This window comes from Oratosquilla oratoria, chromosome 41 (assembly GCF_046742065.1).
Source record: "Oratosquilla oratoria isolate Oo_2021 chromosome 41, ASM4674206v1, whole genome shotgun sequence".
Lineage (NCBI taxonomy): Eukaryota > Metazoa > Arthropoda > Malacostraca > Stomatopoda > Squillidae > Oratosquilla > Oratosquilla oratoria.
Window position 1 is genome coordinate 2,905,001 of NC_134817.1, and position 15,000 is coordinate 2,920,000.

Here is a 15,000-nt window from a genome sequence, read left to right on the forward strand (position 1 = left end):
TCTAATCCTCATTAGTGTGATCCCTCACGCTCCCCCCTCCCCTCCATCTCCCCTCCCCTCCATCTCCCCTCTCCTCCCCCTCCATCCACTTGTAATTACACATAAGGAACGGACCAATATCATCTTGTACGCAGTCAGCGCGGGTCGTAAATTACCTTCGCCCCAAAGCCCCCTCCTCCCTCTCCCCTTCCCTCAACTTCCTCACATTCTCCCTCTCCCCCTCCCTCATCTCCCTCATATTCTCCCTTTCCCCCTCCCTCATCTCCCTAATATTCCCCACTTCTCCCTCCCTCATATCCCTTACATTCTCCCTCTCCCCTCCCTCATTTCCCTCACATTCTCCTTCTCCCCCTCCCTCATCTGCTTCACATTCCCCCCTCCCTCATCTCCCTCACATTCTCCCTCTTCCCCTCCCTCACATTCTCTCTCTTACCCTCCCTCATCTCCCTCACATTCTCCCTCTTCCCCCTCACATTCTCCCTCTTCCCCTCTCTCATCTCCCTCACATTCCCCCTCTTCCCCTCCCTCACATTCTCCCTCTTCCCCTCTCTCATCTCCCTCACACTCTCCCTCTTCCCCTCCCTGACATCCTCCCTCTTCCCCTCCCCCACGTTCTCCCTCTTACCCTCCCTCATCTCCTTCACATTCTCCCTCGCCTCCTCCTTCATCTTCTTCACACAAACCCTCTCCAAACTCCATCTCCCTCATCTTCCCCTTCCCCCCTCCCTCATATCCCTTACATTCCCCTATCCTTCTCTTTCATCTCCCTCTCCCCCTCCCTCATTTTTACCTATTCTTCATCTTCACCCCTCATCTCCCCCTCCCTTTCTCAACATAATTTCCCTTAATTTTCTCTTTCCCTTCCAATCTTCCCCATTCATTTCCTCTCTCCTTCATCTTTTCCCTGACTTTCACATTATCTCTCCATCTCCCTCCTCATTTTCCCTTTCCCTCCCCATTTCCCCACATAGTTTTCCTTTTCCTTCCCCCAGCTTTCTCTTTAATCACTCTCTCCCTCTCCCCCTCCCTCTCTTCCCCCTCACTTTCTCTTTCCCTATCTAACTATCCCCCTCATTCCCGAAGCCATAAACAAATTAAATAAAATAGGGACAAATGTAAACAAGTAAAAAAAAAATATATATATAAACAATAAATCCAATCTAAACGATAAATCACTTAACAACCCAAAACAAATGAAGTACCCAATAAATAATAAATAATTAAAATTAACTGGATACGTAAATAGGTAAATAAACACATAAATAACAAAGAAGATAAAAACACAAACAACTTAATAAACTAAGGAGGATCGAAATGTGGTTCAATGTCACACCTCTTTAAGGTGATTTCTCCTTTTCCCCCCTTTCGGCTAAGTCTCCCCTCATTTGCAATTAGGGAGTCGCTTTCCCTCCCCTCATTTAAAAAACCACAAGTTTAGACTGTTTCGATAAAACCCTTAACAGATAATAATCTGAATGAGAAGACGGTATCGTACTTGAGAAGATTATCGGAGAAAATAGTGAGGAGATAAAAGATAAGGTAATAAGAGATAAGACAATAAGGAAGTGATATGTGGACGATTATTATGGACTGTAGTTTAACAGCGCCTCTGTCCTTGGTTCAACAGCTAACAAGCAAAGATTTTCCTTCATATCATCATCATATCATTACCATCCATTACCATTATCATTACCATCCATTACCATAATCACCATCCTAATAATGAGGGCAATGAGGACGATGATGATAATTATCAAAAATACCAATATAGATATTACTAACATGACAACTATTGAGGCGATGATAAGGATTACTATTACAAAAACAACAACAACAATAATAATAATAATTAAAATAATTATAAGAATAATATAATGATAATAATGATAATGATAAATGGTAAATAGTAATAACAAAGACGATAATAACACCATTTTCAAGACTGTCACCTTGTACATCTTGAAGAGGGAATTTAAGGACACTTTTTCCCCACTTCAGACACTCTCCCTTCTTGCAAATGATGACCCAACCACTGCCAGCACCACAACTTTCTCGACGATAATGTTTTCACTATTTACAACATCACCATCACGTCTCTCTCATCACTTCCACCTCAACCCGAGCATCAATCACGAAATCAATCGTTATTCAATCATAAACAACACCCAACAATGAAAAAGATATAAAAAACAAAAACAAAATAGACGAACAAAACACGAAAATATCACATCTGATAAAGAAAAAAAGACATACGACACACATATGATTTAAACTTTCGTCAATACTGGAAAGGTATTGAGTAAATGTGACGTCACATGTCTGACGTCATAGCTGTGACGTCACGCGTCTGACGTCATAGCTGTGACGTCACAAAGTGTCGCACTGTCGTACGAATTTTTCTCTATACAAGAATTTTTTTCTTTTCTTTTTTTTGAAACACTAATATCCTTTTCCAGCAAAAGTATTTAATGAACGTGTCAATATATATAATCCGATATAACAAGGTGTAAAAATGTCGGATAATTGCTTAATAGAAATCAAAGAGCAGAGTTTAAGACAAGGATTAACTGTAATTAACGCTGACGGTCACGAACTGAGAATCGTGTGTGTGTGTGTGTGTGATCGTGTGTGTGTGTGTGTGTGTGTGTGTGTGTGTGTGTGTGTGTGTGTGTGTGTGTGTGTGTGTGTGTGTGTGTGTCCGTGTGTGTGTACGTATATATGTACATATGTATGTGCGTACAAATGTAGGTATGTGAGTATAAATGTATGTGTATATACGTATGTATGATGAATGTATGAATGAATTTATGTCAGAATGTATGTATGAATGTATGTATATATGTATGCATGTATGTGTGTATGCATGTATATGTTTGTATGTTCGTATGTACGTATGTATGCATGTATATACATATGTTTGTATGCATGTATGTTTGTATGTACGTATGTATGTATGTATGTATGTATATATGCATACGGACCGACGAATAATAGGTTGAGAATTTGGTGTGTATATGTGTGTATATCGAGTAGTACATTAGCACGTACATAGACACAGAAGAAATGTCGTGATCCTGACCCCCCACGGAAAAAAAGGGGAGAATCCTTCCCCATTTTCTTTAAATCACCGAAAAAAACATAAAACGAAGCTATATAAATACATGACAAAAGTGGTCAAGGAGGACGGGAAAATACGTAAAAGAAAAGAAAAAATGTTGAGAGATAAAACAACTTTGGAAAAGAAGACGAGGCAAGAATGCGCTCTGCTGAAGAAAAACAAGAGTTGCCTTATAAATGAAAAAAATGAAAAAAATGGAGATACGGAGGGTGAATACAAACGAGGAAAACGGGGAAGGGCTGAACAAATACCAATATATATATATACATACATATATATATATATATATATATATATATATATATACATATATATACACATATATATATGAGAGAGAAATACGCTAGTGGCAGCGACATCAAACCGATAATTCTTATGACAGTTGCATGCAGGGTTCGAACCCGCTATACTCGGCTCTCCGTAAATTACCTGTATGGCGCCCTAGTCTCTGGGGTGTAGTGGTCTCGGGCGCCTTACAGGTAATTTACGGAGAGCCGAGTACAGCGGGTTCGAACCCTGCATGCAACTGTCATAATATATATATATATATATATATATATATATATATATATATATATATATATATATATATGATGAAGGTGGAAAAAGAAGTCACGGGTCTAGTTCCGAGTTCCTGAGTTTATTCCTGACCGGTTTCGCTCTATGCTTCTTCAGAGGAATTCTTCTTCTTCTTCTTTCTTCTTCCTCTTTTTCCACCTTCATCAACTTGTCACAATGTACCAGCATATATATATATATATACATATATATATATACATATATATATATATGCACACATGTATGTATATACGAAAAGAAAGGGAAAAATCCTCAGGAAGGGAAACACGAGGACGGTGGAAGCGGAGTCGAAGGAGGTGGTGTGAGAAGACATCCGAGAGGTGGTATGTGATAAAGAAGTAAGGGCATGTTTGTGAGGCACAAGAACGATTAACAACGGTAGTTACTCTCAGGCTGACGAAGTCCCGCGCTATAAAGTGTTCTCGCCATCTTCGAAACAGTTCGTTCAAGAACGCCCTTCTCCCTTGCACCTAAACGAAACATTCTGAAGTTGAGACAACACTTAATATCTGGAGATTGTTTTGAGTTACATTGATACAATAATGAAAATTAAAGACAGGGAAAATGAAATACGATTCATTTTACTGAATAATAACGATATACAAGCTATTTTTCAAAATGATAATTGCAATGCCAATTCATGATAATGAAATGGAAGAACAAAACGAAGAGGAGGAGGAGGAAGAGGAGGAAGAGGAGGATAAGGTGGAAGAAAAAGATGAGGAAGAGGAGGATAAGGTGGAGAAAAAAGATGAAGGAGAGAAGGAGGAAGCGGTGGAGGAAGAGGTGAAGGAGAATAAAGATTAGGAGGAGGAAGACGAGGAAGAGGAGGAGATAGTTTACGAAGTAGAGGAAAAAAAAACGACGAGGAGAAGAATAAGGGAGGGTAGGAGGGAGGTGGAGGAAGAGGAAGAGGGGGGAAGTTGATGATAATGATGATGATGACAATGGCGATGAAGATAAAAGACCATGATTAATGCTAAACTAATTCTCCAAGAAAACAAGACTGACGGAATGATTTGAGGCATCCTCACCCAAAATTTCTTAAAGACATGATTGCCCACCCAACTCCCAGCAAAAAAAAAAAAAAAAAAGATAGATAAATAAATAAAAATCAGAACGAATAAATAAACAAAACAAATAGAAGTCTTAGCGCCTGCCGGGCCAAAAGTCTTCGGATCAAAAGTCCTTGGACCAAAAGCCGCCGGAGCAAAAGTCCTTGGACCAAAAGTCTCCGGAGCAAAAGTCCTTGCACCAAAAGTCTTTGGAGCAAAAGATCTAGGGCCAAAAGTCTTCGGAGCAAAAGTCCTTGGACCTAAAGTCTTCGGAGAAAAAGTCCTTGAACCAAAAGTCTTCGGAGCAAAAGTCCTTGGACCAAAAGTCTTTGGATCAAATGTCTCGGACTAAGACGACGAAAAATAGGAACGGAACTGGACTCCAGGGTTTCTGGCAGCGGTGGCGGCGCGGTTCCCGGCTTATAAATAATATAGTGGCGTGGGTGAATGGGGGAACGGGAGGGGTGACCTCCAGGCTGATAGAAAGGGGGGGGAAGAAGAAAAGGAGGAGCCGGGGGGGTGAGGTGGCGGGAGGGACGTAAAGGGTGAAGGAAGGACAGGGAGGATGAAGTAGAAGGGAGGACGGGGAGCAGGGAGGATGAAGAGAAGGAAGGAAGGTGAGGAATAGGAGGAGGTAAGTGAGAAGGGGGAGGAGGGAGAAGGGGGAGAAAGAGGAGGAAGAAGAGGCGCTGGAAGGAGTGAGAAAGGTGAGAGGGAGGAGGTGGAAGTAAGGAGAAAGGTGAGGAGGAAAAGGAAGAGGAGGAAGGAGGGAGGGGCAGGGAGAAGCAGAAGAAGGGAGGGAACATCGGGAGAGGAAGAGTAGAACAAGAGGAGGACATGCAAAAGAGAAGAGAAAGGAAAAGGAAAGGGAAAAGGGAAGAAATGGGGAGGATTGAGGGAACGGGAGGAGGAGAGGGAGTGGAGAGGAATGGAGGGGAGGAGGGGAAGGGAATTAGTTTGAAGCTGTGAGGAGGAAAGGCGGAAAAGGAAAATGAATTATATGTGAAGCGAAATTGATGACGAATGGGTGAACAAAGGCTCTGAATGAAAGTGAAGGAAACTTCAGTCTTAATGATCCGCTACAGGACAGAACTATGCCACTGAGTGCAATACAGCACTAATGGTGCAATACAGTGGTTTAACTTGTTTATTAAGGACAAAAATACATATACAGGTGCTCTATAATGACTGAGGGTGTATATATACATATATATATATATATATATATATATATTTATATATATATATATATATATATATATATTATATATATATATATATATTTGTGTGTGTGTGTGTGTGTATACACTGTATATATATATATATATATATTCATATATATATATATATACATATGTGTGTGTGTGTGTGTGTGTGTGTGTGTGTGTATACACTGTATATATATACATATATATATATATATATATATATATATTCATATATAAATATATATATATATATATATACATATATATATATATATATAAATTATATGTGTGTGTATACATATATATATGTATATTATATATATATATATATATATATATTATTTATATAAATATATATATATAGATATATATATATATATATATATACTTCATTAAAAATAATGGCTAATTGTGCTCTTATTATTTTCTTAAATATATTTCCCATATACCTTGCCATGGACATACGTTTCTTTAAAGGGAGGTTTATGATTTCAATATAGGTTGTTATGTTTACTGTATCGCGATTTCGGGTTCAAGACCCTTCTTCAGTAGCTTTTAGGGATATTCTATCTGGTCAGGATAAGAATTATTCCGGTGTTTTATGTAATGATGTTACTTTATATACTTAAGTTTCTATACTTGCTCTTCACTGGGGGAGGTTACCGGTCACCTGGGAGAGGTTACCTGGTAACTCAGGCAGTGATGAAATGTCACGTGCTAGGGGAAGCCTCCGACTTCGTGTTGTGACAAAATGTCGTATGCTTGGGCTTGTGGCGTTTTGTCTCGGACTTGGATTTGTGGGGTTATGTCTCATGCTTGGGTTTGTGGCGGTTTGTCTCATGCTTGGGAGGGCCCTAAGGTCATCTGCTTGTATATTTAGATTTGGGCTCAACTCTTTAATGTATAATGCTTCTAAGATTGGGAGGCGTCTATCATCTGTATATATAATGTATACATATATATATATATATATATATATATATATATATATATATATATACATACATATAAATTATATATATATATATGTGTGTGTGTGTATGTGTGTGCGTGTGTGTGTGTGTGTGTGTGTGTGCGTGTGTGTGTGCGTGACGACTACGTTCCAGTTGGGAACGACCTGCCACCACGACCCTCCTGAAGAAGGAACCTGCGAAGTGAGACAACAACGTCGACGACCTCCTCTTACCTCGTTGGTGTTCCATCTGTGGCGCTGCGTCGGGAAGTGGTCGGCCCTCGGGATGCTCTCCAGGTTCTCCGGTAGGCGGATGCTCTCACAGTCTGCCGAAGATACAAAGGGACACTCGTCACTTCGCGTGGTAGACAACGGAGGAGGAGGAGGAGGAGGAGGAGGAGGAGGAGGAGGAGGAGGGTTGGGTGGGAGATGGGTGTAGTTTGGACGGATAATGGGTGGGTTTTCTCTTGGGATTATTTGAGGGACTGGGTAAGAATTGGGTGGGAGTTGGTTGAGAGATGGGTGGGGCTTTGGGTGAGATTTGGATGGAAATTCTGAAGGGATTAGTTGGGGGAATAGGGACTGGGTGGGAGAAGAGTGGGGGATTAGGTGGGGTGAGCTTGGGTGGAAACTGGGTGGGGTGAGCTTGGGTGGAAACTGGGTGGAATTGGGTGGAAATGGTGCGATGGGTGAGCGGTGAACGTGGTTAGTGGGTGAACACTGGGTAAAGATACGATGGGTGAAGGGTAATGTGGACGTGTCTGGGTCGAGAGGAAGTGAGGGGAGTGGAGTAAGGGGAGTGGAGTGAGGTGAGTGGAGTGAGGTGAGTGGAGTGAGGTGAGTGGAGTGAGGGGAGTGGAGTGAGGGGAGTGGAGTGAGGTGAGTGGAGTGAGGGGAGGGGAGTGAGGTGAGTGGAGTGAGGTGAGTGGAGTGAGGGGAGTGGAATGAGGGGAGTGGAGTACGAGGAGTGGAGTGAGGGGAGTGGAGTACGAGGAGTGGAGTGAGGGGAGTGGAGTACGAGGAGTGGAGTGAGGGGAGTGGAGTGAGGTGAGTGGAGTGAGGGGAGTGGAGTACGGGGAGTGGAGTGAGGGGAGTGGAGTGAGGGGAGTGGAGTACGAGGAGTGGAGTGAGGGGAGTGGAGTGAGGGGAGTGAGGTAAGGTGAGGGGAGTGGAGTGAGGGGAGTGGAGTTGAGGGGAGTGGAGTGTGGTGAGGGGAGTTGAGGGGTTATGTGGTGGGGCCAAATCATGTTTAAGACATACATACATGTATACATACATACATAACGTTAAAAACCTAAAAGTCATCGAAGACTAATTCATAGCTTTTTTACGTAAAACGTAGAAACCCCCCCCCAAAAAAAAGGACATCACAAGTAATCTATTTATAACTTTTACTTTGTTATTACAATATCCCCGAAGAGACGAACTCAAAAGCATTTTCTATTTGCGTTCCTCTACTTATTTTCTTTCCAATTCCAACAGGGATTTTTTTCCTTGTCGAACTGCTTTAAAATGTAATCGTGATTCCAGGGCGGCATTGACCGTGTGCCAGCTACCGAGGCGGCACGGCCCCACTCTCGTTACATATTTCAGCGTGACACCAGTTAAATCAACTTGATTGTGGACACAGCCCTAAGCTCATAAACTAAAGCCGGCGATGCAAGATGCAGGCTTGGCACGTGGGGCCAAACAGATACAAAACATATACCTGGATGTCACCAGTGAGTGGACCAGTAATGGCCCAGTGAGTGGACCAATAATGGCCCAGTGAATGGACCAGTAATGGCTCAATAAGTGGACCAGTGATAACCCAATGAGTGGACCAGTAATGGCCCAGTGAGTGGACCAATAATGGCCCAGTGAATGGACCAGTAATGGATCAATAAGTGGACCAGTGATGACCCAATGAGTGGACCAGTGATGACCCAATGAGTGGACCAGTAATGGCCCAGTGAGTGGACCAGTAATGGCTCAATAAGTGGACCAGTAATGACCCAATGAGTGGACCATTAATGGCCCAATGAGTGGACCTGTAATGGCCCAGTGAGTGGACCTGTAATGGCCCAGTGAGTGGACCGATAATGACCCAGTGAGTGGACCAGTAATGGTCAAGAGAGTGGACCAGTAGTGGCCCAAGTGATTGGACCAATAATGGCCCATTGATTAGACCAATAACTGGCCAGTGCGTGGACCAATAATGGCCCAGTAAGTGGACCAATAATGTTCCAGTGAGTGGACCCCGGTCGATTACTGAACCATAAACTACTGGCGGACCAAAATAAAGTTAGTTTTCCTGATACGACAAAGAAACTATCAAATTCTTGTCTTTTGTTAAGGCCCCCCCCCCAAAAAAAAAAATCGAAAATGTTTTTAGATTTTTTCTTTATTACCGTAATGTATCATAATTTCTTTTATTTAAAAAAATCAATACAAAGATGGTCACTGGCCCATAACACGTCACAACAATAACTAGATGGGTCACACGAGCGAGAGAGAGAGAGAGAGAGAGAGAGAGAGAGAGAGAGAGAGAGAGAGAGAGAGAGAGAGAGAGAGAGAGGGGGGGGGGACCATACGTGTGTTTCACCAACGAGAATGTGTGATTGTGTGTATGTGTATGTGTAATTGTGGGATTGTGTGTGTGTGTGTGTGTGTGTGTGTGTGTGTGTGTGTGTGTGTGTGTGTGTGTGTGTACGTACGTGTGTGTGTACGTGTGTGTACATTTTCTATGTACGAACGCTTGCACACATTTTTCCATATTTCCCTGTATTGTAATTCCTATGTACGTTTATCTAATATTGGTGCGTCCATTTGAGATCACGTCTATATATGTGTACGTTTGGTGGTGGGACCGTACAATATGCGTGTGTGCTGTGAACCCAAATGCATTTGTAAGCCCCCGAGCGAACGTTTTAAAACGTTTTCTGAATTTGTGGAAAAAAATAGCTATGGAAACAGTTTGTCCGCTCACTTACGCGCTGAAATATTTGCAAAGTGGCGAGACGAAAAGTCCTTGTATACACGCACACATACATGTATAAATACATTCATAAATTCCATGTATACAAGCTGGCCTATAGCCATTTGAACCAATGGTCGGGCGTGAATACACACACACTAACACAACAAACACACGCACACACACACACACACACACACACACACACACACGGGCAAACACACACGGACAAACACACACTCGGTGGCGTAGTTGGTAGAGCGCTGAACTGCCACCATAGAGGCCCGCAGTTCTTGGTTCGAATCCTGCCCAGGGCCGAAATTATTTCGGTACCGCTGCGCTTCGGGTCGTTACTCTGACTCTCGTGGGCGGGGAGTTGGGGGTGCGTGTGTGTACAAGGTCATAGCACTACCCATAGATCGGACCTACGAGCTCTGAGCTCTCTTCCAGGAGGGAAATAGCTGTCGATCACGAGTCCAACACGTGATCCAAAGACCAAGTGAATACACACACACATACACACACACACACACATACACATAATATGAATATTTTGAGGGTAATATATTGCTGAGTTAGGGTTGTGTCACGTCGCCATGGTTGTTCAACGTGTGTATAGAGCAAAGGTTTGTTTTTGGTGCACGAGAAGTAAATTAGTTATTAAAGACACATTATACTATAATTGCTGTTGAATCTGAGAAGAGCCCCAAGCAGTGGGTGACTGAGTTTGGAGGGTGTGTGAATCACCACGGTCTTGGATCACGTGTTGAACTCGTGATGGACAGCTAGTACCCTCCTGGGTGAGAGCTGAGCTCATATCTAGCCCGGCCTAGTGAGAGAGTGTGCGTACATGCGCGTGACTGTGTATGTGTGTGTGTGTGTGTGTGTGTGTGTGTGTGTGTGTGTGTGTGTGTGTGTGTGTGTGTGAGTGTGTGTGAGTGTGTCTGTAAGTGAGTGTGTCTGTAAGTGAGTGTGTGTGTGTGTGTCTGTGAGTGTGTGTGTGTCTGTGAGTGTGTGTGTGTGTGTCTGTGAGTGTGTGTGTGTGTGTGTGTGTGTGTGTGTGTGTGTGTGTGTGTGTGTGTGTGTGTGTGTGTGTGTGTGTGTGTGTGTGTGTGTATTCACCTCGGATCTGCTGCAGTCTCTGTCGAGACAGCCAGACACCATCCTACGGCAGTGAGCTCAGAGCTCATTATTTGCCGATCTCTGGGTAGGTCTGAGACCACTCACACACCACACACCGGGACAGCAAGGTCACAACTTCTTGACTAACGTCCCGTACCTACTCACTGCTAGGTGAACAGGGGTTACACGTGAAAGGAGACAAACCCTACTTATCTCCGCCCGGCCGGGGAATCGATCCCCGGTTCTCTGGCTTGTGAGGCCAGTGCTTTACCAATCCGCCACCGAGCCGTGTGTGTGTGTGTGTGTGTGTGTGTGTGCGCGTACGCTCACGCAAGATTACATGCAAAACCGACAGGCGGGTGCATATACATATATACACACGCTCACAGCAACAAAGAACAAAAATAGAAAATACAAATAGAATATTCATGGAAGACAAACACAAGCCCTATAATAGTTGTCAAAAGAATAATATGTAACTGTCGGGTAATGTGTTGGAAAAAGTTTAAAGAATTTGCAGTATTTTGTAATGGTCCCCCCAACTCTGTATCTATTTCTTTTATGGCTCTGGCCAACAGCAAACTGAATAACACATGGCTTTTTACTCGTGTACGCGTGTGTACGTATGTACGTGTGTGTGCGTATGTGTGTGTGCGCGCGTGTGTACGTGTGTGTGTGTGTGTGCGTGCGTACGCGCCATATATTCGTCCCTGTGTTCAAAGGTGACATAAAAGACTTGCAGTATTATTTAAAAATTTTCATGCCGTGTGCGTGGCACGTACTCGGCACCGCAGTGTGGGAACTCGCGACGTTAACGACTACAAGATGATCACATAATAAGATATATAGAAAAGAGAAATACTAAGTAATATAGAAGATATATTGAGAAAAGAGTAACGAAGACGGTTTATATACGTGGTGGAATTATAATAAGTTATTTTCTAAGTAATAAATATATAATAAAAAAAAACACACAATTACGTAAATGAACGCATTTAAACTCTTGTACGTATGTTTTAAAACGTACATAATCTAAAATACACATATACAAAGTACATCAAACCTGAGACAAACATTCCCTCACGCGTGTACATACATACACACGTGTGTACATACATACACACGCGTGTACATACATACACACGCGTGTACATACATACACACACGTGTACATACATACACACGTGAGGGACTCCCATGTACGCAACTCGACCTGAACCTGAATGAGCCTTTAGGTAGACAAAGAGCTCCGCCAAAGAGTTCGAGTCCCACTTGGAGACCAAGTCGGACTCCAGGAGACATTGAGGATCACTTAGACAGAGTACCTACCCCCTCGCTCTCCTTTATACATTCATACACACATACATTACACACATACATACATACATACATACGTACATATATACATACATACATACATACATACGTACATACATGCATACATACATACGTTGAGACATTCTGACAGGTTGACGTAAGTGGAGTAGGAAACACAGGAGTCTTAGTCCGAGTTTATTCCTGACTAGTTTCGCAGGTATGATTTTTGATAAAGCATACCTGCGAAACTAGTCTGAAATAAACTCAGACTAGGATTCCTGTGCTTCCTACTCCACTTAGCCTACGTCATATATACATACATACATACATGCATACATACATATGTCCACACATACATAATAAAAGCCATCCATAAGCATGCAACGATCTACTCATATTCTATTTACACACACATACATAAACTTACACATACGACCCTGACTTAAGTTGAAGAAAACTAGTTTATTCTTATCTTTGAAAAAAAATCGCTTGTGGATCTCAATATCCTTCCCGGCTTCTACATCTTGGCTTTCCTCATTCGGAATAAAAAAAAAAAAAAAAAAAAAAAAAAATCCAGGTTTTTATATGTGAGAGATCAAATTAATTTTTTTAATGACCTATATCACTTTCCTACTAACACCAGAGCAATGTGGCCCATAGAAATGAATCGAATCTAAAGGTTAAAAGGAACGTCTCGATGGGATGATGCAAAACGTTTGAAACAACGTTTTGGGCTGCGTTGTGTGTAAACGTGTCGAAACGCGTTTCATTCGGGCGCGACTGAAGACAAACTCAAAAACCGAAGCGGACGTAAACACTCGTAAAGGAAAACACAAGGGTTTCTAAATACGAGAGTGAAAAAACACAGTAAACCAACAGTTCACGAATGACATATAAAACACGAACGTGTGTGTGTGTATTATATATATATATATATATATATATATATATATATATATGTGTGTGTGTGTGTGTGTGTGTGTGTGTGTGTGTGTGTGTGTGTGTGTGTGTGTGTGTGTGTGTGTGTGTGATTCACCTTGGTCTTTGGATCTCGTGATCGACAGCTATTTCCCTCCCGGAAGAGAGCTCACAGCTCGTATGACCGATCTATGGGTAATGCTTTGACCTTACACGCATACACACACCCCAACTCCCCGCCCACAAGAGTTGGAGTAACGACTCGAAGCGCAGCGATACTGAAATTATTTTCAGCCCTGGGCAGGATTCGAACCTGGACCGCCGTAGTGACAGTCTGGGACTCTACCAACCGCGCCACCGAGTGTGTGTGTGTGTGTGTGTGTGTGTGTGTGTGTGTGTGTGTGTGTGTGTGTGTGTGTGTGTGTGTGTGTACATGCAGTATATATAAGAATGTGTACTTGTGTGTGTGCGTATACATAAGTATGTGCGTGTATGTATGTGTGTGTATGCGCGAATGCGTTTATGTATATGTATATCTATGTTTAGTATGTGTATTTCTATGTATACATGTCTAAATATGTGCACGTGTGTATTTATGGGAGTACATGTATATGTGCATATATGCGTACGCGTGTGTGTGTACGTGTGTATTTTGTGCCTGTATACATGAGCGCGTGTGCACATATGTCTATCTCCAAACAAGAGAGAGAGAGAGAGAGAGAGAGAGAGAGAGAGAGAGAGAGAAAGAGAGAGAAAGAGAGAGAGAGAAAGAGAGAGATAGGGAGACGCCTTCATCTTGTTCAGATATTAAGATTCCAGACACCAGTTTGAGGCGAAAGAAAAGTTAAAAGCGAGAGGCAAATTAAAAACGTCAACATTCAAGACGGCAACCAACATCCAGGAGTTGCAAATTCGCCCCGCGTGAGACACAAGCAAATCGCTCAGAACCACGGGTCCTTCGCTACACTCTTAGGCGCTTTCGGAAACCCTTCAAAGTTGAGGCGTTAAACGAGGGGAGTAGTTGGGCGTCAGATGATGCATAGTGTGCTTCGACTTCAACAGTCCTCTGTGTTTACTTCACCACCTTACACACACACACACACACACACACACACACACACACACACACACACACACACACACACACACACACACACACACACACACACACACACACACAAGCCGGCTGCCACTACGGCGGTCAGGGTTCGAATCCCGTCCAGTGCTGAAATAATTTCAATATCCCTGCGCTGCGAGTTGTTACTCCAGCTCTCGTGGATGGGGAGTTGGGTGTGTGTGTGCGTGTAAGGTCACAGCATTACCCATAGATCGGTCATATATCGCTTGTTTGCGAAAACGTCGTCATAACTCAAAACTGAATTTTTTAGTTATCTATACAGACATATTCATCTTCAAACACGGATTTTTTTTGGTAACAGTGTCATATCTGTAGCTCAAAAATTGACCGCTAGGGAGTGCTAAATGTCCCAACGACATAACCTTACATGTTCCAACTTGTTCCAACAAATATTTTAGACTTAGTAAAGATTATGATTGTTTTAACCTCTATAAACTTTAGAGACGTATTTGATGCTCCAAAAAATGTTCCATCTATGGTGTTTGAGGGCTTTTTATAATATTGAGAGCGTTTTGAAACTTCAAAATGCCTCTTCGCAAACATATATGAGCTCTGAGCTCTCATCCGAAAGGGTAATAGCTGTCGATCACGAGTCCAACACGTGATCCATAACCATGGTGAGTCATACACACACACA

At 42.5% G+C, this 15,000-nt stretch overlaps 1 protein-coding gene across 7 annotated transcripts in view; it reads right to left on the bottom strand.

The window, feature by feature from the left end:
* The window catches only part of Camta (Calmodulin-binding transcription activator), a 404,381-nt gene that overhangs the window by 255,666 nt on the left and 133,715 nt on the right, over positions 1–15,000 (bottom strand). For 4 of the 7 annotated variants that reach the window (XM_076177796.1, XM_076177793.1, XM_076177795.1 and 1 more), the window contains exon 1: positions 7,147–7,211. The gene's annotated coding sequence lies outside the window, so the exon portion shown is untranslated. Of the gene's footprint in view, positions 1–7,146; positions 7,239–15,000 lie in introns of those variants that run through there. The other 3 variants (XM_076177798.1, XM_076177799.1, XM_076177797.1) reach the window with 1 other exon arrangement.